Source organism: Numida meleagris, chromosome 6 (genome assembly GCF_002078875.1).
Source record: "Numida meleagris isolate 19003 breed g44 Domestic line chromosome 6, NumMel1.0, whole genome shotgun sequence".
In the NCBI taxonomy this organism is placed as follows: domain Eukaryota; kingdom Metazoa; phylum Chordata; class Aves; order Galliformes; family Numididae; genus Numida; species Numida meleagris.
Window position 1 is genome coordinate 51,608,405 of NC_034414.1, and position 21,955 is coordinate 51,630,359.

The following is a 21,955-nucleotide window of genomic DNA, read 5'->3' on the forward strand; positions in this document are numbered from 1 at the left end:
GACTGAACCCACAGCTCCAGGCATGCAGAGGAATGGAGGCAGGTCCAGGTCCTGGCACCCCGCAGCACTTGGGTCGCTTCACAGCAGGATGCGCTCCCAGGTCTTCATCCCACCACTGCTCCCCAGTGCCCATTCTCACAGCGCTGCCCATGTTCTCTGCCTGCCCCACAGATATAAGAGAGGCCGCAGATGCCCTCAGCCACCCCTTTCTGAAGGCTCGGAAGGCAGGAGGGAGCCCCTAACATAGCCCTAGGGACACCTCTGGAGAGGACGGTGAATGGGGGAAGGGCACACATCCCTCCTGCCAAAAGAACCCCCAAAAAGACCAAAGAGAAACTTTGCCCCTCGCGCATTCAACATTTTCTCAGCAGCCGATGGGGCGGGGGGGGGGCCCTGCTCCCTGCGCGTGGGACGGGCACTGGGCGAACCCACGCGGCTCCGCGGGAGGTGCCGGGCCGCGGGATGGGGGGAACCGGGGGGGGGCGCTCCCCGCCCCGCCGGCGCTGCTGGAGGAGTGGTTTCCCCACGCCGGCAGCGGGGCCGGTCCGCGGGCGGGGAGGTGCCGCTGTGCCAGCGGCCGGACGGGAGGATGCGGGCGCGCTGACGGAGCTGCCGGCTCCCCCTCTGCCGCCGTGCATGGGCGGCGGGCGGCTGCCGGCCTCGCCTCGCCTCGCCTCGCCTCGCCTCGCCTCGCCTCGCCTCACTTCGCTTCTCTTCTCCGCTCCGGTGAGCCGGGACGGGCTCCGGGTGGGTGCGGGTGGCGGAGCGCTGCTCCCCGGGGTGTTCCGCGCAGCGCTTGGTGCGGGGAGCGGGGACCCTGCAGAGCGCCGGGGGATCGCACCGCTCCGGGCAGCGCTCGGGCACGGAGCGCCGCGTCCCCGCGGAGGGAGCTGCGGGGGGTGCAGAAAGGGCGGCTTTGAGTCGCTTTTCTTCTTCTTTTATTATTGTCGTTGTTATTATTTTTCCTACATGCTTATTTGTTTAGTGAAGGGTGTTAAGGGGGGGCTGGCTAAAGAATGGGTTCTCCTTTAAAGCAAAACTTGTTTGGCGAGCGGAAAGGCTGTGTGAAGGAATCCCGATGAATGAGAGCGGCACGGAGGGAGTTGTTGCTCTGCGCTCGCTTCAGTTGTTCTGTTATTTCGGGGTTTTTCGAGGCAAGGCAGCGGGTACCGAAATGCACGTTTAGGACAACGATGCTTTGCTCGCAGCCTCGCTGAGCAGGGGGAGAGATCCCTGGAATCTTGCTTTATCCGTCAGGTGGTGAGCACCACACACACGGTGACTTGTATGGAAAGAAAGAGCCCCTTTCCCCGGTAAATGAGGACTGTGTTGCTCTCTGAGCGAGGGGTGTGAATGTTTTCTTGCTGCCAAATGAACGTACCACAAAAATTCGCGGTTCGTCTGGGACAGAGATGTGTTTGTCGGTTTCTGAACACGGCTGCAGGCGCGGAGGGGAGTTGGGCTGGGCTGCGCATAGCATTAACCCCTCCAACCACAATAAGCAACGCGCGGAGACATTTGCTTCCATCAGTTCTTTCCTGACCACAATGCAGTCCTGTAGCGGAGGGAACACTCCTGGCTGTAGGTTCGCATCGTACTGAAGAACACAGAAGTTTGTGCTCCCGCACCCAGATGTGAGCACCGCGCCTGGAGCTGGAGGTGAAGCGGGGAGATCTGCCTACAAACCGCCGGTCCCAAGGCACTGTTTTCCATCTCTTAGATTTAATGAGCAACAAATTTGGTGCCCAGAAAAGACTACTGCTCACAGCTCAGGGTTTTGGTAATTAATATTCCATTTAAAGAACATGTTTTCAGAGTCGACATAATGGTTGCAGAGGGAAAACAAGCAAACAGGGAGCGACTCAACCCGATTTCTTCGCTCTCCCGATCCAGCCTGTCAATTTGTCAATCACTTGGAATTTCCTCCAACGTCTCTGGTACATTACCAGAAGAAATGAATGTGCAAATATAGTCACAATTTTCCCTCCCTCCTCACAATGATCTCTTTGTATTGAGCAACAGGCTTTTGCACAGATCAGGTGTCAGACCCACAGTGTCACAGGCAGACATCGTTCCTTGGCTCTCATTTCTGAAATGATGTCCCCATCTATGGGGCCATTTACCCACATCTGCCTGGTCTGGGGGTCGGTCAGCCTGGCTGCAGGGTAGATCCCATGGCTTGTGTTCAGGAGGAGCCCTGCGGGGACATCAGAGATCCCTGTATCACCTCGCAGCTGTGCCCTTCCCTTCGCTCCTCAGACATCTGCGCTCTCTGGAAAAAGCCGTGTGTGAATCACTTTCCTGCATCTTCCTTCTTCAAAGGAAGATTTTATTGCAAGCCCCAGGAAAACCACCAACCAGTAACAACTCAGGTAGAATGAAAAGGGCTGACCATAACAAGCAGGTCCTCAAAATCTTCTCAGCCCTTGTTCCAGCCTTTGTCCCTCTTTGGTTGCAAGCGCTTAGGAGCCAGGATCACCTCTCCTTCACAGTTAGGAGAGAGCATCACCTGTACTGAGTCTTGCAGAGGGACACGCAGCCCTACTAACACACATATGCTTTCAATGTTAAGGATTCATTCAAAGAAATAATACTGCACTTTAAAAAATAATTCATTTTAATCTACAGTTTGTTCTTGCCTTCCATCATGCCCAACCCTATGGCAATAGCACACAGTGTTCTCCTGTCTTCCTTCTTCTCAGCCTGGGGCAACTTCCCATACTTTGGAAATTCAGTAATGGTTAGAGAGTTTTAATTCCTAGGGAAATACAGCTGCATTGTTGGCATTGGGTTGTGGGGCTGTGACACCTGTGGTTGTGCTGCCAATTACAGTAAGGAGCATTACAAATCTTTTCACTGTCTTTTTTTGCTTAGGAGTGTGTGTGGTTTTGTTGTGGTGGTGGTGGTGTGGGGTTTGTATGTTTTTTTTAATGTGTTAGTTTATTTTTCCATCGGCCTTTAACACCTTTGCTGCTTTGGCTGTGCTGAATTCTGTGCTAAATATCTCAATATTGCATCACATCACAGCACTATTAACACCATATTCGGTTTTTTCCAAGGTTACAAGGAAGTAATTAGTTTATCTTTTAAGTAAATGCTATTCTATCTACCTAACCTCTTGCCCTATTCCGTTACCTTGCAGTGACAGACAAACAGGCCAGAGCACTCTTTCACACTGCCAGAAAGACACCTGCATTTTGCAACCCATTTCCCAGGATGTTTCCACCCAACCATCACCTGCTCTGAGTTGATATTCTAAGACACGTTTTCCCCACTCATCTTCTGTAGAATTCCGAGCCATCCAGAAAGATGTAGGTCACTCCAAAAGTAAAGTAATGGAATATTAATGGGAAGGTTCAATCTCTGCTGCCATACCACCAGCATCTGCTTCTGACATCGTGGGTCAACAAAATAAAATAGGAGGCGTTTCTTTTGGAGCAGTCTTCATACTTAAGGGATAGCAGAAGGAAGCACAGGAAGCTGATTTTCATCAGTTACAATCCCACAGGTACTGTAAATTGTGGGACAGCAGGGACAGAAGAGTCACCATATTCCAGGGAAACAGAAACAAGTGCAGGGGGGTTGGATTAGATGACCTTTTAGGATCCCTTCCAACTCAAACAATTCCATGATTCTATAAGATTCCTTTCTGAGGCCTTTTAGTGATGCCCCATCCCTGGGGCCAGGTTGGATGGAGCCCTGGGCTCTGACCTGGTGGGTGGCAACCAGCCCACGGCAGGGGGTTGGATCTGGGTGGACATTAAGGTCCTTTCCAACCCAAACCATTCCATGATTCTATGATTCTTTTTAGAAATTGTTTCTCTGACTTAGAAAGAATGCTGTATTTATTTGTAAGGTGTTCGGTTCATAAAGCTGTTTGTAAAAATTGAAGCCAGTTCAAGGTTCACTGCATGGGCATAGCTCAGAAACATTGCTTGGCATTTCTGATCTCCAAAGTGTGCTCTCAATGAGACAGTATTTGCACAGCATGTACCAGAGAAGATACCCCTAAAACCATTTAACAGCTTATCTCTAATTTTAATGGGACTGTTTTCTTAATGAGGTCCTTTCACATCAATCAGCTGCTGAATCCAGTGTTAAAAAAGAAATCCAAACTTTCTCTTGGCACATGCTTCATAAGGACTCTGTGGAGATTTCCATGATACCGAGGTCTTCAGGCATTCAGAGGAGCTCGCTTAGTCATTCTTCCCATCTGCTCTGCTGCTTCCTCCCTCCCTCCGCTGCTCCGCACACGCTTCCTGGCTGCCTGCTCCTCGGCCCTGGCCCTGCAGCATGGCTGGCAGCCCCGCTCCCTTCTGTGGCTGGGCCCATTCCTTGGGGCATCTTTTGCTGCAGAGCTTGGGTAGCTGGGTGCCGAGAGAGTTGGAGAAAAGGAAATCAGAAAGGGAAAGAGGGAAAAGGAAAATGAAAGAAGAAAAATGAAAAGGAAAATGAAAGAAGAAAAGGGAAAAAGAGAAAGAAAAAGAAAAAAAGAAAAAGAAAAAGAAAGAGAAAAAGAAAAAAGAAAGAGAAAAATTGGGAAAAAGAAAAAAAAAGAAAAAGAGAAAAAAGAAAAAAAGAGAAAAAAAGAAAAAGCAAAGCCCACCAAAGAAGTGCTCATTACTAGGTGCACTGCAAACATCGTTTGCTTAAAGCTTTGAGTAAATTCACCCCCAAACCATGCAACTATGAAAATGTGGTCATTGTGCTCCTCTTTTAGTTTTTTTCCTTCTTTTTGGCCATTTATCAGTCTTGCTTGTCTTTGCAAGCAGGGCCAGTGGAAACTTCAGCGACTCCAACAAACCTAAGGCTGAGGTCTGCGTGCAGTTGCAGTGCTTCAGAGCTGGGGATGCGTAAGGTCAGCCTCAAGCTCACCATACCACCAAGGGAGCTGAGGAGTTTGAGCTGGAGAGATCTACCGGCACCAAGCTCTTTGCAAGCCTGTGTTTTCCAGTGTTGGTAGTCCACAGATGAGTGTTTGAGAAATTCCCCAGGGTGATATTTACCCCAGCAGCTTCTCTGGAGCGGGAACAGTAAAACTGCTGCTTATGGTGAAGTTAGAGGAGGGAGGCACTGAGGTCTGGAAATAGCAGCCTCCCACCCCTTTTCGCTCTCCCCAACTCTGTGCTGTGTCTCATGCTGAAATGCTGGCTCCTCCACTCTGAGAGTCATTTCATCTTGCTGCTTCCTGAGGGAGATCGACATCTCCTCGGAGCTCGCGGTGCCAAAGAGAGGCAGGCAGCTTTGGCCTGCAGAGAGCAGAACTCAAGTACTGTGTGGGCGGCCAAAGACAAGAGCTTCTGAAACAAGGAAAAGAACAGATCTCTAATCTCCAGACTCTGACACATATCACACTTCTCTGTTGCTTAGGAAAGAGATTTGCATCCAAAAAGAAGTGGGAGGTTTAAATAGGAGTTCATACACACGCACATTTATCTTCAGTGGTCCATGCTGTAATTCACATTTCTCAAGTCCCATGGAACCCACAACACTCCATAAAATACGTCCATTACAAATGTGCAATCAGAGGAAACAAAGAAGCCAAGTTCCCATCTGTGAGCTCAGTAGGTATTCACCCATGTGGCCTGAAGTGCTACGGGGACTGAGCCACAGCTCCATGCTTGTAGATGGTCATAAAACTTAGGCATAAAAAAATCGGATCCACAGAGTCATAGGACCATAGAATCATTAAGGTTGGAAAGACCAGTAAGATCACCTAGTTCAACCACGAGCCCATGCCTGTGACCGCTCTAGACTATGTCCCTCAGTGCAACATCCAACCATTTCTTGAACACTTCCAGGGACAGTGAGTCCACCACCTCCCTGGGCAGCCTTCGCCAATGCATTACCACTCTTTCTGAGAAGAAAGATTTCCTAATATCCAACCTGAACCTCTGCTGGCACAACTTAAGGCTGCTAACTCTTGTCCTGTTGCCAGTTACCCAGGAAAAGAGGCCAGGGAATAGAAACACCTGGCCCTAGAAAATGCTGACATTTCCTTACAGGGACATGCACCTTCTGGTACAATGAGAGCAGCCCCTTCATGCCTTCACCCACTGCAACTATAGCTCTGTCCTACATCGCCCACACACTCACCTTGATTGAGTTGACAGCCCAATCTGCTGCAGCACAGTGGCCCAAATAAGGCACCCATTCTTCTAGGTGGAGAAAGCTTCTGTTTATTGGAAATTGCTGAGCAGAGTTCACAGTAGTTTGTCAAGTTTCCTGTTTGCAAAAATCAAGAAGTGGATCATTGCTTCTCTTTCTCGACACAGTTCTTTGGCCTGTTCCAGTTCTCCTCGTAATCAATAGGAGATACTTTTTTTTTCTGTTTGTAGCACACATGAAGACTAGGCTCCTTGAATGGAGAAAAGTTTCCATTTACCCAGAGTCTGTAATGAGGTGAGGCTGGGGGGGATGGGAAGGCCAGAGCTGAGGTCCCCATTTGTTTGAGGTGTGGGTGAGCTCCAAGACTTCAGTGCTCACAATTTAAACACAGGGCTGGAAAAACCCCTGGGATTGCCCCATTGTAATAAGAAGGGGAGAAATGATACCTTTGCACACAGACCAGTGTTTCAAGGCCAATTTCTGCTGCCTATCTACACTTATTTATGTTACAAGGTGAACCTTCAATGCGACATTGTTAGGCTGTTATCATAATATTTCCATCCGCACTCCGTGGGGAATGACTTACTCGGGAAGCGGGTAGGAGGAGGCTGTCCTGCTGCGGCTGCTGATCTCGCCCCAGCCCTGCCTGCTGCAGCCATGGCACACGCTGGTGCCTGAGCTCTGCTTTCCATGTGCCACCAAGCTGTCCTCAGCAGTGAGGCAGCTGGGGAACAAGCAGGGGTTGCCTCCAGATACAAGCGACCCGGTGTCAGAGCTGCTGCTCCCAGCCAGGGAGCTCTGTGCCACTAGAATTGCGACCAGTTCTTACTTTCTTGCTGACAAAGCGCATTCACCTTAAAAACACTTTATTTTGCAACTCACAGTGAATTTATCCCAAGGAAAGGCATCCCCTTCTGTGAGTCATGAACAGAAGGCTGCCCATGACCCAGGGGTGAGCTGGGCTGGGCTGGGCTCCCCACACACCTGTTCCAAATGCTCCTGGCTGTCCTCACATGGGAGATGAGACCACTCCTCTGAGATAGACCACATCTTCCTGATGTAGGAGCTCCAAACGGGCAGTTGGCCCCAAAGTGAGAGAGAAGTCTGGAGGGCACCTTTCAGTGCCTGTTGTTTTTGTGGAAGTATAGAATCATAGAATCATTAAGGTTGGAAAAGACCTCTAAGATCACCCAGTCCAACCCCAACCCATATCCACCATGCCTAATAACCATGTCCCTCAGTACCACATTTCCATGGTTCTCAAACATCTCCAGGGATGGTGACTCCCCCCCCTCCCTGGGCAGCCTGTGCCAATGCACTGCCACTCTTTCAGAGAAGTTTTTCCTAATATGCAGCCTGAAACTTTTTGTGGAAATCTATCCTTTTCTGTGGGGTGGGAGGAGGAGGGCCATAGATCCAGGTACAGAGGCCACTGTGGAGGTATTTCTTGGTTTCTCAGGTGGAACAATCTCTACTGTCGTTCCTGTAGCTCTATCTGTTCATGCTTGGTGCTGTGCTCCTAAGCAGACCGGCTCATTGGAATATTCCCTAACCAAATAGCTCTGTACTGGAAAGTACCAAGCAGACAGGGCTGGAGTGATCGGCAAAGCAGCAAAGGTGGAGAAGGTCGAAAGGTGTAAGAAGAGGTAAGCAGAGCAAGGCTTTGCTGGAGTTGTTCCCTGGCAATTTCCACTGCGTAAAGGCTCATCGCATGGCCTCAATAGCCATGGCTGGTTTTTAAAAGATTAAGCAGCATTGTAGAAGGAAGGGTATTAGTTAATGTTTCCTCTGGTGTCATCTAAAGAAGATAATCACATGTATTAGGTAGATAAAGTGAGTATTTACTCTTCAGAGAATAAATGCATTCTGGTAGTTTCATACAGTGCTAACACTGAACTCTCCAAAATACTGATTGGGAAGAAGTGATTCCATTGTGAAATACGGCTGTGTGACTGCAAGAAGGGACTTCCTCCACTCTGCAGCACTCAGACAACTTTATTTTCATTACAGCTTTAAGTAGCTGAGTCCCAGCAGCTGCTGTCCCCTCTCATTGCAGGCTTCATAGCAGAGAGTTCCCCGCAGCTGTGGAAAGGGATTGGTCTTGGTTCAGTTCTACCCCAAAGTCCTTACTGAGGCTGGCAAAGCAAAAGGCGTTGTTTTAGGTCATTCAGTCCTGCATGGATCCTCATATAACAAAACCCAGGCACCTACCTAACTAGCAGCTGGGCTGGCTTGGGTTCCAGCTGGTGCCCAGCTCGTTCCCTCTTACGCCATTTTGTCTTTCACTGAGAGATGACTCAGTGTAATAACTGTTCTTATGACATCTAATCTTTTCCAAAGGAGAGGTTTAAGGTAGATAAGTACTTGCTGAATTTTCATGGGTTTAAAAGCAGCTGTTTTGTAATGAGTATGGGATAAAAATCTTCTTCCCAGCGTATTGCATGACATGGTATTGGATGCTCTCTGGTTTCCATACGAGAGACAAGGGCTGAGTGTAGTCATGAATTTTTAAGGGACAAAGCACCAGCCTCTGTGGAGTTGGTTTGATCACTGCGGGAGAAGGAAAATTGCCAGACAAGAATGAAACCCTCCTGAATTGGATTCTGGGAATGGAGATGTGATTTTCTGCTTCCCCAGTTTGCAATACGCATGGCCTAGAGTGTAACAGACAATCTTTCTCTGTTTTTGCAAAAAAAAAAACAACAAACCAACAATAAAACAGTGTGTGGCTAATCCAGTGTTATAAATCGTGGTGGGAAGGCCTCCAGAGCAGGTAGATTTGTTTAATCACTTGGGCTGGTATCCAAACCACTGAAGGATATAAAATATATACACTAGTGCCATTCACTTCACTGAAAACACCTTTTTCCCATCCAAGGAAATAGCTGTGGCTGGCATGAATATGTATTTGGCAAGCTGCTGGGCAAAACAAATTTCTCAGAAAATCATCTTTGGCCCAGATACTGACTAAATTTCATCTCTGTACCTTCTCAAGCTCCTCAGCTAAGAGTTTCTGACAGGAAAGTCATAAGAAATCGGTGAATCACTCTTTGAAATGGTGGGATCCTCACCTCTGCTCACCAGGCTCCCCACCCTGATACTACTGAAAGTATTATCTTCAGTTTGGAGAAGACCTTTGCAAAAACCGCTTCTCCCATGACATTTGTAAGAAATACACAGCAGTGTAATTCAGTTAACCTTCTTCCAGCTTATTTTTTTCTTTGTATGTTGATCAGTTGATTCAAGAGCAGGAATCTCATATTTTTATGTCTTGAACCATGTCTCACTAAGCATGCAAAGCCTGCCAAACGAGGAGATACATCTTTATTCTCTAATTTTCCAAAAATCTTGAAAATTCCTGCATGAATGGCAACCCTCCCTGTGGCAGGAGGGTTGGAACTTGATGATCCTTGAGGTCCCTTCCAACCCAAGCCATTCTATGATTCTATGAAAGAATTGCAGTGTTTCCCAGGTTCGTCATTTTTTATGTAGCTTACACTAAGGAATAAGGCTTATCATCATAAAAAGAGTCATACTGCAAGGTATTTCAGCCTGGGTAATCCACACTGTATGCTTTAAGCTACATCCTAGGTGAGATCATTTCCCATTTGGTGTAGAAAATTACCCAGAGCTCCAAAGCAGGAATTTCTCTGGCTCCTCCTGAAGCAGCAAGCTCACCGTGGTACTCCTTCTCCCACATGCTGCCAGCTTTGTTGTGGTTACATTCTGACTCCGTCGTATCATCTCTTTCAGGCACTTCTAGGATTTGACAGAGCCTGCACAGCACTTTGTCAGCAGGAGTGAACATCTGCAGCTGTTTTCAGAAACGACGCCCATTTATGTGATTGAAGGTAATGTCCTTTCTTCTGTCATTGCCCCATACTTCCATTTGTCTGCTTCTGAGTCTTGTGCTCCAGCTGGACTCCATGAGCACAGGATTGGGCCCAGTTTGGTGCAGTTGTGGGCATCCTCCAGGCTGGGACACACAGCACACGGCCATGGAGCCTGCCAGCCATCCTGAGCTGGAACTGTGGGCTGTAAGCTTCTCGCTGCTGTGCTGCAAAGTGCACATGCAGTCCTGCTGCCAGAAAACACTTGTCTATTGTCAGCGCAAGCTTACAGCACATTTCTATCCCTGCAAAGTCTGACTGGCATATGAATTGCCAGAGGGGCTGAGAGGGGACTATCTTGGCTGCAAATGTTCCATTCAACAATTTGGGACATGGTGGATTGGGATAGCTTAGGGTAGAGGAATGCACTGGTGCAGCTCTCTGATCCCTGCTACAGAGAAGAGGTGGTTTTGCCCCACTTCTTAAGGAAATCTTTGCCTGCATCATGCAGCCCACCTGTTTTCTGTATCCACGTAAATGCTACATGGCTTTGAGCATTGAAACTGGTCTTCCTTCAAGTACAGTTTTGCAACCAGGAATTTCACAGGTCAATTTTACCCTCTGTTCAGAAACCAAAATAAAAATGTGTGCATTGTTTCTCGCAGTCAGTGGTTTAGCACTTGTCAGCCTATATATTGCTCTGCATGTTACTGACCTTCTTAGTGCAAGCACAAACAGCAGAGTGGGCTGTTTGTTTGCTCCGTGCCCCTCGAAACAGATCAGGATAGCACGGTCCTGCCACTGTAGCAGTTGCATTTAGGATAATCATCTCTGACTGTAGTTCTCACTGAAAAGCAAGAATAAATTTTGCTCTTTTTTTTTCATAATTGGTATATTTAAGCTTAATTAAACCTAGGGGAAGTAAATGCATTTCTTAATTCACTGCTAGAAGAATGTTAAGGTTCAGAGTAGGTGACTCATCCATCAGAAGAGAATTTATTCTTTGTTTGTAAATGCTATTTATTGCCTTGTTTTGCATCACTATGGCTACTGTATGTCATTGGTGATATCAGCAGCTACCATACATAACATAAATGCAAGACTCACTTTGAAAGAAATGCAGTTCTTATAACCATTTGCTTGTATCAGCCACTTTTGTGTTGTACGTTAGAATTTCTCACATAAAAGCAGCCGGAAAAGTAGCTCAATATTTTTCTATCAAAACTGTCTGAGAGGTAAAATTTCTCCTGCACATGAATCATATTGCAGCTAAAAAAGCCCTAAGCAGCACCCATCTGCCTTATTCAGACTCTTGACTTTATAAACAATTCAGTGATGTCCTATAGTGATTTCAGAGTTTCAGATTAACTGATCTGCAGCCGCTTTCACAACTGTTTTATTTCTGGTTGTTTTTAGTGTTAAATACCTGATTAAGGTTGTTGGGACCACCACTACTTTCCTAACCCCTGTAGGTTTCTTCTGCTTTCCTTTAGTGCTTCTGAGTGGAGACTGAGAACAATTAATCTGTTTCAGCTAAAGCCCGATTCCTCTGCCAATCGCATGCCCCCTGTTCTTTTCTGAAATGCATCAAGTACAATCACTTCTGCCATCCTATTCAATCAAACCCTTAAGTTGCACAGATTTCTCAAATGGCCTGGGCTTCAGCAGCTTGGGAGCTGATTCACAGAGGCATCTGCTGTAACACTGGCAGGACTGTCACCATTTTCCTAGCCAGAACCATTTGTCTTTATCATTTAGAAATAATCTGCAGGGTGTAATGTGGTTTTCAGGAAGCACAAAGCCCATTATTACTCAATAATAGAATTTCATGAGGTCTTAACAACATCTTTGAGCTCTCATTACACATTTGAAAGTGGATATGTAGATGTATATGTCTGATGTCCTGTGGAACAAGGATGTAGAAGTGATTTACAGAGTCGGTACATATTGAAATGCTGTTAAAATAAATGAGCAAGCTGTGGGCAGCCCGGCAACCTGCTGCTGGCTGGCGGGGACTGACCCCCAGGGCACACAAAGGTGAGACGTGTCTTCTCCATGATGGCCAAGCCCAAGTCTTCATAAAGCCACAGAGCCTCTGAGATGATTTCTAGGCACACAAGCACTTTCTCATCCCAGTCCCTTTCCATGATATCCAAGATGAGAGCAGATGAGGCACCGAACCCTGGAAAGGATAGCTTAGACTGGAGCATGGCCAGAACAATGGCTGGTCCATCTTCTTGCTGAAGTTCATAGCCCAGTTCTGCTCTCCCGTTGTATGTGTGTAGCAGGAAGCATGCTGCTTCATTTGATGTTGGATGGTTTTTCAGGGCTTTCTCTAAGCTGATGGGTGTAAGCTGATGCCTACAGGGTCAGGCCCTGGCCCACAGCTCAGCTCAAGCATCTCCTGGGTCTGCAATGCTCTTTCTTAAATATGATGCAGTGGAATGACAGTCTATGTGCTACCACGCTGCTCTGTGCTATGGCTAATTAAAGTCCTTGTGAAGGGTTTTGTAGTAATTACAGATACTGTAAAATTTAGTTTTGTGGGGTAACTGGTAATGTAAGCCTGAAACAAGCTATCCTTGAGATGTTTTAGTTTGCATTTCTCAACAGGAGAAGCCTTGACAAAAGAGCCTTGTATGTGCAAAGAAGGACCAGAATTAATGGCAGCATTTAGTCGTGCTTAATGGGAGTTGCTGTGTGGCAGGTGGTGGCGCCCATGTCCTGCATGCCACAGCCTGGGCAGTGTGTGGCACATGCTGGGTGCATGCCCTGGGTGCCAAACAGCACAGGGGGTGGCTAATGGGACCATAAGCAGCTTAGGTTCCCAAGTCCTCGATTGAAATGAGATTTAGGTGCCGAACCTTCCCTGATGCATTTGAAAATCCCACTCAACACTTCTCTGAGTGTTCAGGGAAATAAAGACTATGGCAAATCTGGCCCTTAGACACTGATAGAGATGGTGTGTCTGGAATTAACCAAACAAGTGCTGGCTGGTAAGAAAGTGGAAGAGACATTTGGGAAGGGCAAATACATTACAAAGAAACACAATGAAAATTTAATTCAAGGTTGATACTGAACCTCTGATTTGCACTTTTTTAGGATAAAAATGCAGCAGATTAAGCCAAGGCTTAGTGGCACAGCCACACTGTCACACTGTGGGGACCACAACCCCAGGCGCATGCGCCCAAGAGAGGAAGTGTAGGCAAGGGAATAATTCAGGAGCTGCTTAGAAAGGACTGTCTGCAATGTAATTAATAGAGCAATATATTTCTTGTTATGTTAACCGTGGGCCTAAGCACAGAGTTGAGTTTTACAATTCTGTTCTGATCTTTGCAGCATGACAGAGGTGATGAACACACGGGAACCAGTGATGGAGGAATTTGCACTCAGTCAGACTCCTGAGGAAGAAGGGAGCCCTTCCAGCCAGGTACTGCAGGAAGAACTGCAAAGTGTCCTGATGTTCACTCTGGGTGTGCTCCTGATTCAGGATGCCTTTGCTCTGGGATAATCCCATAAACACAGTGGGCTTGGGTTGCTTCTGGGCACAAGATGTATTGCTGTGAGCAAAGTCAGTGCTAAACTCAGGTAACTACTCTAGAAGAAAACTGTTGTAGGTTAGAGTCGTTTGGGCAGAGTACTCCTATCCACAGCTTAGTGATGTCCAATGGAGGCAAGAAAGCAAAATGAAATGAGAGGCAACACAAAGGCAGTGACTCAGTGGGAGAGCTTGGTTTGTTCCAGCACCTTCCAAGCCCTCTGGCCAGGAGAGCCGTCCTTCTCTTCCTGCCGCTCCTGCCCACTCGCTGCATGCTCCAGCTTCCGCAGAAAAACACAGCGCGGCTTCCTGCTGCTCCTGACTCATTCCTGGGGGGACATGGTACATGCTGGGTGCCAGGGGAAAAACATGATGTGATTCGTGTGAGAACAGCACAACTGAAAATAGCACTGAGGTTATACAGGTGCCTTGCCTAAATTTTGTTGCAGCATTAATAATCATATTTAATCACAATTTTTCACTGGTATGCGTCATCTCCTAGGTCTCCAGAAAGATGAAAAAAATGGGAAATTTGTTGCCTTGGGCTCCCCTTGCCAGGGGCTATGGGCTATAGTAGCAACTTCTTAAAATGTCATTCCAATCAAGACAGCTGCCATCTAAGTTTCCTTCCAAATTATAAACAGCTCCAGAGGAGTAATGAGAAATTAGGGGAACTTTTCTGATAGTCAACATGAGCTGCCTGTGAGCATATCCTTGATCAGAATGAGTTTTACCCCTATGAGTGCAGCTCTGCGAAGCATTAGAGAGGTTTAACTTCAGTGATTCCCTTGGTCTAACTGCACAAGAAAAGTCCTTCTTAATTGTGTCTCAATTTGCAAGGCTAACAATAGTGTATAAAATTTTCCATATTCATGCAGTTTGCAGTGATGAAACCCTATGACAATACCCAGGGGAGCAGGAGCGTGAGGATGAGAATTACTATCCTTCCTCATCTTGAGCCATGCAGTCGGATACAGGCATTGCAGCAAAGAGCAAAATGTGCTTGCTGCTTTACAGACATGCTAGAAGGGAATTGTCCCTTCCCACAGTCTCGCGTCCCCATGGCAGCACTGGTGCTGAGTGGAACAAGTGAGGCATGAGCTCTCAGAAAGAGCAGCTCACAAGATGAAGGGAGGTGGCAAAAGTCATGGAGCAAACACCTCCAGTGGATTATGCCACCATGGTCAACATGCAATGTCCTGGGGGATACTGAATCATAGAACCATAGAATGGCTGGGGCTGGAAACTCAGATAGCACAAAGAACTTTACAGCCCATTAGCACAAGGTGGACAATGGAAAAGCCAAGAGACAAGGATTCAGCAAGCAGCAGAAAAGTTTGTGTGATGTTAACGACCTGGAGGACCTGGAGTGAGTTTTCCTTCAGTTCAGTGGTAGCCTCCAGCAAAAAAAAAAACCCACAAACAAGGTACCCTGAGGGACTACAGTGAACCAGCTGTATTGAAAATGAGAAATAACATCTATGTGTTATAATATCCTTCATTAAAAATACCTTGTTCAGCTTCAAGCTCTAATCACTACATAATGTTTGACCTTCAGACTCAATGTGACAAATGAAATAATAACTCACACTATCCTCTGTGTAAAGATGATCTCTGGGGTTACCTGTTTGCATGAATGCATCATAAAATACAGTTTCACATTACAGAAAATAGCTCTGCAGCACGGTGGCTTCTTAATAAACTCACTGCACAAAAATGTGAATAAATCACATCAGAGCAAAAGGACAGTGGCCACAAGGGCTGCAGCATACAGGTAGATTAGCATTCCAGCAACGAGCTTTGTGTTCTGCAAACATACCATGAAACACGAGGATTTGGCAACATAGTGAATTTTATTGCCAAAGTCTCTGTTTTCATTATGCATGTTGGATCACATAAGTCAGTCTGCACCAGGTTGAAGGTGCTTTTTGATGGACATGGTAGTGCACATCAGGTGTAGAAAGGATGCTAAGATGGAGCATGTACCACAGTTGCTCTAAGTACACATCCTCAGGCAAGGCTTTGACAGGAATATCCCCACGTGTCTCACCAGGCTTTCCCAGACTCACGTGAGAAGTACCCCAAGCTGTCCAAGAGGCTGCCATCAATCGTGGTGGAGCCAACTGAGTCTGGCGAGGTGGAGAGTGGGGAGCTGCGCTGGCCTCCCGATGACCTGAAATCAGCAGAGGACAAGGGTCTTCACGGTGACCAAAGAGTCTGCGTCCAGCAGCAGCAGCAGCAGATGGATCTGGAAGGTCTGAATGAGCAGTTTTATCCTTGCTCCCCATAGGGAAAGGGCAGTTTCAGGCTCAACAGAGAACCAAATAACAGCGGGTATACAGAAACACCTGCACACAGAGGGGAGTCCTGAGGACTGAGCAAGTCCTTGAGGCTTTTGATGTGTTTCCATCACGTTCGGTGCTGGCCACTTGCAGGGCCAACAAGCAATGCGCTGCACATTAGCAGTTCACTCTAGGAAACAATAACCCTGTTCTATAGTGTATCTCTACCTCCCTATCTCTTAGCCTAGAAGTAGAGTATTTAACAGCTGCGTGCCTTCAAAGAGTCATGGTGTCCCAGGAGTGCATTAGTGTAACAGGAGCTCACAAATATGTAGATACGATAATAGTGTCACTGTGGGCTAAGTATGCCTAAAGATAAGACCTCATTAATGTAGTTTGCACTCTATTTCTGTTTTTTTTTTTTTTCCATCGCAGTGCTCTCTTTTCCCCTTAAAGAGTGACACAGTTTTCATTTCAGTGCAACAGCATTTGCCTCACAAATGCCCAGAGACAGCAGCTAAGATGGAGAGCAGGATGCACCTTCCCGTGCCTTCAGAGGGGCAATGACGCAAGGTCTGATTTTGAGGTGTCACATCACCTACTGTTCCAGTCAACACCTCCTAGGCAGAGGCAACCACGGGGTTGTATCATTCAAGAAGAAATAGGACCCAATCTATGGCTTGGACCAGAGGCGCATTATGGCCTCTGTGTTGTTTTTGTGCAGTGACATTAGGAGTTGCTGCTTCTTCATGACCAAACGTTTGAGCACTTAGACAGCAAGCAGCCCTCCCACTTTTGTGGCTGTCTTGCTTTTAATGAAATGGGTCATCACTTCGTCTCATTAATACCCATCCTGAGGTCTGAAGTCCCCTGTGAAGTCAGGCTGTGATGCACTCAGAGTACATTACTCCGGGTTTAACTGTTGGTTTGCAAGTACAACAAATTACCAATTTCAGGGTTGAGTGCCCAGCAGATCATCTGCCTCATGGAGCAGGGAGTCACATGAAGGCTGTTGTACAGAATGGGGGAATCAATACTGATGAGCTGTTTCTTTGCAGATACTTTAGTGCATCCAGCTCCAGCAGTGGAAGACAGCACAGATACTCTCGAAAGCAGAACTGAAAAGGATGAGTAGGAATTCCATGGCCTCAGAAGTGAAACTTCATTGTGAATGTTGCTGACAAGCTAACACACTCTGAAGATATGTCAAACTAATCTGTATTTAAGTCTGCAAGGGTTTTATTTAGTTAGTACATGGTAGGAAGTGTATGGGCTTTAGAACTGTTCATTTCAACATTTTGACTTTCAGGCTGAGATTCATATTATTTGTTTAGTTTGTCCATGGGAAACAAAGGGACGTGTTAGTAAATGCGCCATAGAGCTGAGATTACAAAGGAAAAATGTTCCTAATTTCAATTAGCACATTTCATTGGATTTACCTTTTTTAAGCAAGGCTGCTTTCAGGTATCAACAGCAGGACCAAGGGGTTACATTTCTCCAGAAGGGGTGTCTTAAATCTAAAACCTTTATTGTTTTTAGCCATTTAAAACTAGCACTGTGATATTATGGACAATAGTTGTAATATAATGTCACCATTTGATTTTGTAACTTTTGTATAGAGATGCAAGTGTAAGATTAGCCTCCATCGCTACGCAGGATCTCCAGGCTGCCGCCTGGGTGCAGATCAGAGCAGATCTCTCCCTTTGGCCAACCTGTGCAAATTGAGGTGAACCAGCCTTGTGCTAAATGTCTTTTCAGTAAGGCTCAGAAGTTTCAGAAACACTTCCTTCCTTGCTGTACATTGATGAACTGGAATAGCTAGTCGCTGGTGTTCGTGGAGTGAGGCTGTTCGTTGTAGATTTGGTTGGGTGGGTTGTGCTGTTTGTGCACTCTTTGGGGACCACGTCCAGCTGTGCTCTTCACCGAAGGCAGCGAAATGGCTCCTGCTTCTGCCTAGGCTGGATTTGTCCCACCTTGTTCATAGAAGTTGTCGTAACTATTCCTTTGGTATGTTTTGTGTATAAAATGGATGCAGAGGTTCAGCTCTTCCTCCCTCAACCCAAGCCACGCAGTGGTTATGTGGGTGAAGGGAGCTCCATGGCATGGCCCAATCTCCCCATTCTTTTGTGGAGCCTTTTCACCCAGTGCCAGGTCCTCTCCAAGCCACATGTGAGAGTGGAAGAGGGCCAGGGTGGTGAGACGCACACCAGCCTCCAGCCTGTCCCTGGGGAACCCTCACCTGGCCCAACCCCTCGGCTCTGGTCATACAGCCATCTCCAAGACCGCAGCCCACAGTGGGATGAGTTCCGCACATATTGGTCTTTGCTGGATGCTCTTTGTCTCCCTGTCTGGAGATGGATATGAGGGCCATTTCCACAGAGGCGAGCTTGCTCCTGCACAGGGACCTTCCAGAGACTCCCTACCTCTGGGCACCATACCAGGAGAAGTAATGATCTTGGCCCAAAACATTACCCCCTGGACAGTGTCGGTGGAGATGATGCACATTCTCAAAGGGTGCAACTGCTTCAGTGACAAGAGTCTTGCGAGCTATGAAGCTGGATACCTCCATCTCGGCAGGGCTGGACAGGGTCTGTACTTCCAATTAATGTTGCAGCCGGAAGAAGCCGCTTGCTGTGGGTGGAATGAAATAACAGGATTTCTTCCAGCATTAACTCCTGAGTTCACTTTCAAGTGCATTCTTCTCTCCAGTAATACTTTTCTCTAAAGGAAACTTTCAATTGTGTGATGATGGATAAAATTTACTGGCCAGATATATTAATTAGATAAGTTTATACCTTCTTAGCAACCAAATTTAATATATTTACTTACAAAGAATTCTGTGCAATGAATGTTTAATACAAAGGAAAGAGACTATTTTACTTCAAAGCAACATTAACTTATGTACAAAATTATAGCTCATTATTTGGGGTGTTTGGGATCTAGGACCCTTTTTATAAGCAGCGTAGTGTAGTATAATGTGATACTGAAGTCTAACTTTGCTCTCTCAACCTATATAAAACTTGTTCTGCCTTTCTGATGTACACGTCCTTACGCAACCTTTCCCCAAATTATTCACAATGGTGGGAGCACCAGACCTTGGCAGAGCAGCAGAAGATTTTGGGATCACCTCCTGTGCCTGGCTGCTGTGCCTGGGCACAGGGTGCCCTTTAAATGCTGCCCTAGCACTGGCTGGAGTTTGCTGGAGCTCAAGGGAAAAGTAGCGACGATGACAACGTATTTTTGTCCGCGTGATTTCCTTGACCCCACGTCTGCCCAGCTCCGTGGGGAATGACGACAGACGTGTCACTTGATTTGCTTTTCACTTTGTAAAAGGAAAACCAGTTATTTGGAACACTTCCCCTCATTTTATGTGCACTCTATCTGCTCTCAGATGCTCCCTCCCTTCCTGTTCTGGATGGCCCTTATCCCATTTCCACCTGAGGTCAATGGCACTTCCCTAAATAAATTTCCTAAAGAAACAACAAAATGCAACATCCACCCTGTCAAAAAGCCACACGATGCTACTTTTTTTTGCTCATCGTACACAGTGCTGCAGCCTGTGCAGAAATGCCAGATTTCCTTCTTCCAGCCCCACCACTGCCCTCTTTCCTGTTTCCTCTTTCTGCTACTCCCTCTGAGTGTTTCAGCTGAAGCAAATGGATGCTTCAGACCTCAGCTTTCCACTGAAGCTGTGTGGCCCCAGTTTAACCACCACGCAAAGCCAAACTCCTCCTCCTGCTTTTATTTTTCTGAGCATGGGCCAGAGGCCCTAAAGTAGGTGAGCAAGATAGAGAGAAACTTGTTTTATATGAACAAGCCCTATTTATTCAACTTGCAGGTCTATGAATGTTCACTTACTTTGTCTGTGTGCAAGTATTGTCTCTCTGATAAACTCAGTTATTGTTTTGTATTTTTTTCTGGATGAAAAGCTTTGTAGAAACTAAAAAGGAAAAAAAAAGACATTCAGTCATATTTTTCTAGTCCAGCTTGTAGAATATTTCATGTAGTGCAGAAAGGAAGTTTTATGGAGTAAGACATTGTTGGATTTTGCTCTGTTTCTGTTCTTTCTAATTTTGTAAAATGCCACCTGTACATAATACTCAACTAATGTATGTTCTGTAGATGTACTACACCATTTAGCCTATTAAATGCCTACAACAGACTGATTGGATGTGGTGTAACTGCAGTGCCTTGGACTAAAAGCCTGGAGGAACCCTGGGGCAGCTGCTGTCCCACTGCTGCCCTCTATTCCACGGCTCCTCCACAGCTCAACTCAGACTCATGCCCACAGCACTCACTCTCTCCACCTAGAATCACAGAATCACAGAATCACAGAATCATTAAGGTTGGAAAAGACCTCTAAGATCATCTAGTCCAACAGTCAGCCCATCCCCACCATGCCCACTGACCATGTCCCTCAGTGCCACATCTCCATGGTTCTTGAACACCACCAGGGATCGTGACTCTACCACCTCCAGACTGTGGCAATGCACAGAGAGAAAAAAAAATTAGAAAAAATGTTTCCTAATAACCAACCTGAACCTCTCCTGGCACAACTTAAGGCCATTACCTCTTGTCCTATCACTGTTACCTGGGAGAAGAGGATGACCACCACCTCACTACAACCTCTTCCCTTAAGCCCTGCTAGGACAGCACCTCAGACCTCGCTGCTGCTACTGCTGGGCTGTTCCTTGTGGCCTTCACCCCGGGTGGCAGCTGGTGGCAGGCAGCACACAGTCACAGCACTCCTAATGTGATGCACAATTTTAGCATTTTCTGGAAAGTCTTTTGTAGAGCCCAGTAAGAACTCACATTACTGGAAACCTATACTCCTGCAAGGAGAGTGGGGTCATGTGGCAGAGAAGATGAGAGGCAGAGATAGTTGGCACCGAACAAACTATTTTCCAAAAACATCAATCCGGACCCAAACGTTAGGGATCGGATAAATGGGGATTGAAGCTCTGTCACTGCCCACTTTTGAGAGGCTCTGCTCACTGGGATGGGTGCATAGCAAGGAGCGCCACTGGAGGACAACCAGCCCCTTGGTGGCCATGAGGAGCATTGCCACACGCAGTGGGTGGTGCCTGGTGGGCTGCACCAGCCCTGAAATCAAAATTGCCTGAGTCCAAGGGAGAGGCAATGACCCTGGCCTTGGCACCACACACTGTGAACCTGATGCTTGGCGTCACTCTGTGCTGGTGTTTCACTTGTGCCATGCATGGAAAATCTGCAGTCCAGGTATAGGTTTATCCAGCTAAGGAGACTGACCCTGCCTCCTGCACATCTTCCTGGGTGCCTGAGCCTCTGCGAGCTGTCCCTTCCCCCTGTGGCTGACCATAGAAAGAGGCAACTGATGATGTCTGGTGGCCCAGAGAACGCATTTGCAACTGGGGTTGATTCTGTCACCACAAGACCTGTGCTGAGCCGTGGCTGCTCTCTCACATGAGTTCACGGACAGCAAAGTTTTGCTTTAATTTCTTAGTTATGATAAGGATGGGAACACTGTTGTCTTGCTCCTAACATTTATATTTCAGGCTTAACTATACTCTCAGGTTCATTTAATGTTATCCCCCTGGCATATTAACAGCTTTTTTTTTTTTTAAATTTTTATTCAGATATCTGCTTAATAATTATTTCTTCTAAGTGTGCGCTGCTTGACATTCCTATCTAAAAGAACAAATAGCTTTTTCAGTGGAATTAGCCTTCATTTAAATCACTACTGAAAGGTGGAGACTGGCTTCTATGGCATTAGGCATGAGTGTCTCCTCCAAATCGTAAAATCAAAGAATAACACTAGAATCATTTGAGTTGAAAGGAACCTTTAAAAGGAATCTAGTCCAACTCCCCTGCAATGAACACAGACACCTACAGCTCCATCAGATGCTCAGAGCCCCGACTAACCTGACCTTGGGTGTCTTTAGGGATGAGGCATCTACCACCTCTCTGGGCAACCAGTTCCAGTGCCTCACCGCCCTTAGCACAAATCAAATCACACTGTAAGTTGTAGGGTTTTTGGCAGCATATTTTTTTTTTTGCAAATCCAGTATTTGTGGGAATTCAGATGATCCCTGGCAGCAGCAGGGAGTCCTGATACCTATGACAGACAAAGAACATCCATCATGTTCCTGCTACAAAAGCTGTTACCTGTGTGCACTGCTTCCTCCACACATTGCAGCAGGACACCTTTCCCCCTTTTG

The 21,955-nt window shown here is 46.7% G+C and overlaps 1 long non-coding RNA gene across 1 annotated transcript; it reads left to right on the top strand.

Annotated features, from left to right (window-relative positions):
* Nucleotides 538-19,929, top strand: LOC110401644. Its single transcript, XR_002440508.1, has 4 exons — nucleotides 538-726; nucleotides 9,862-9,959; nucleotides 13,278-13,368; nucleotides 16,817-19,929. It is a non-coding gene; the product is annotated as an uncharacterized LOC110401644 (long non-coding RNA).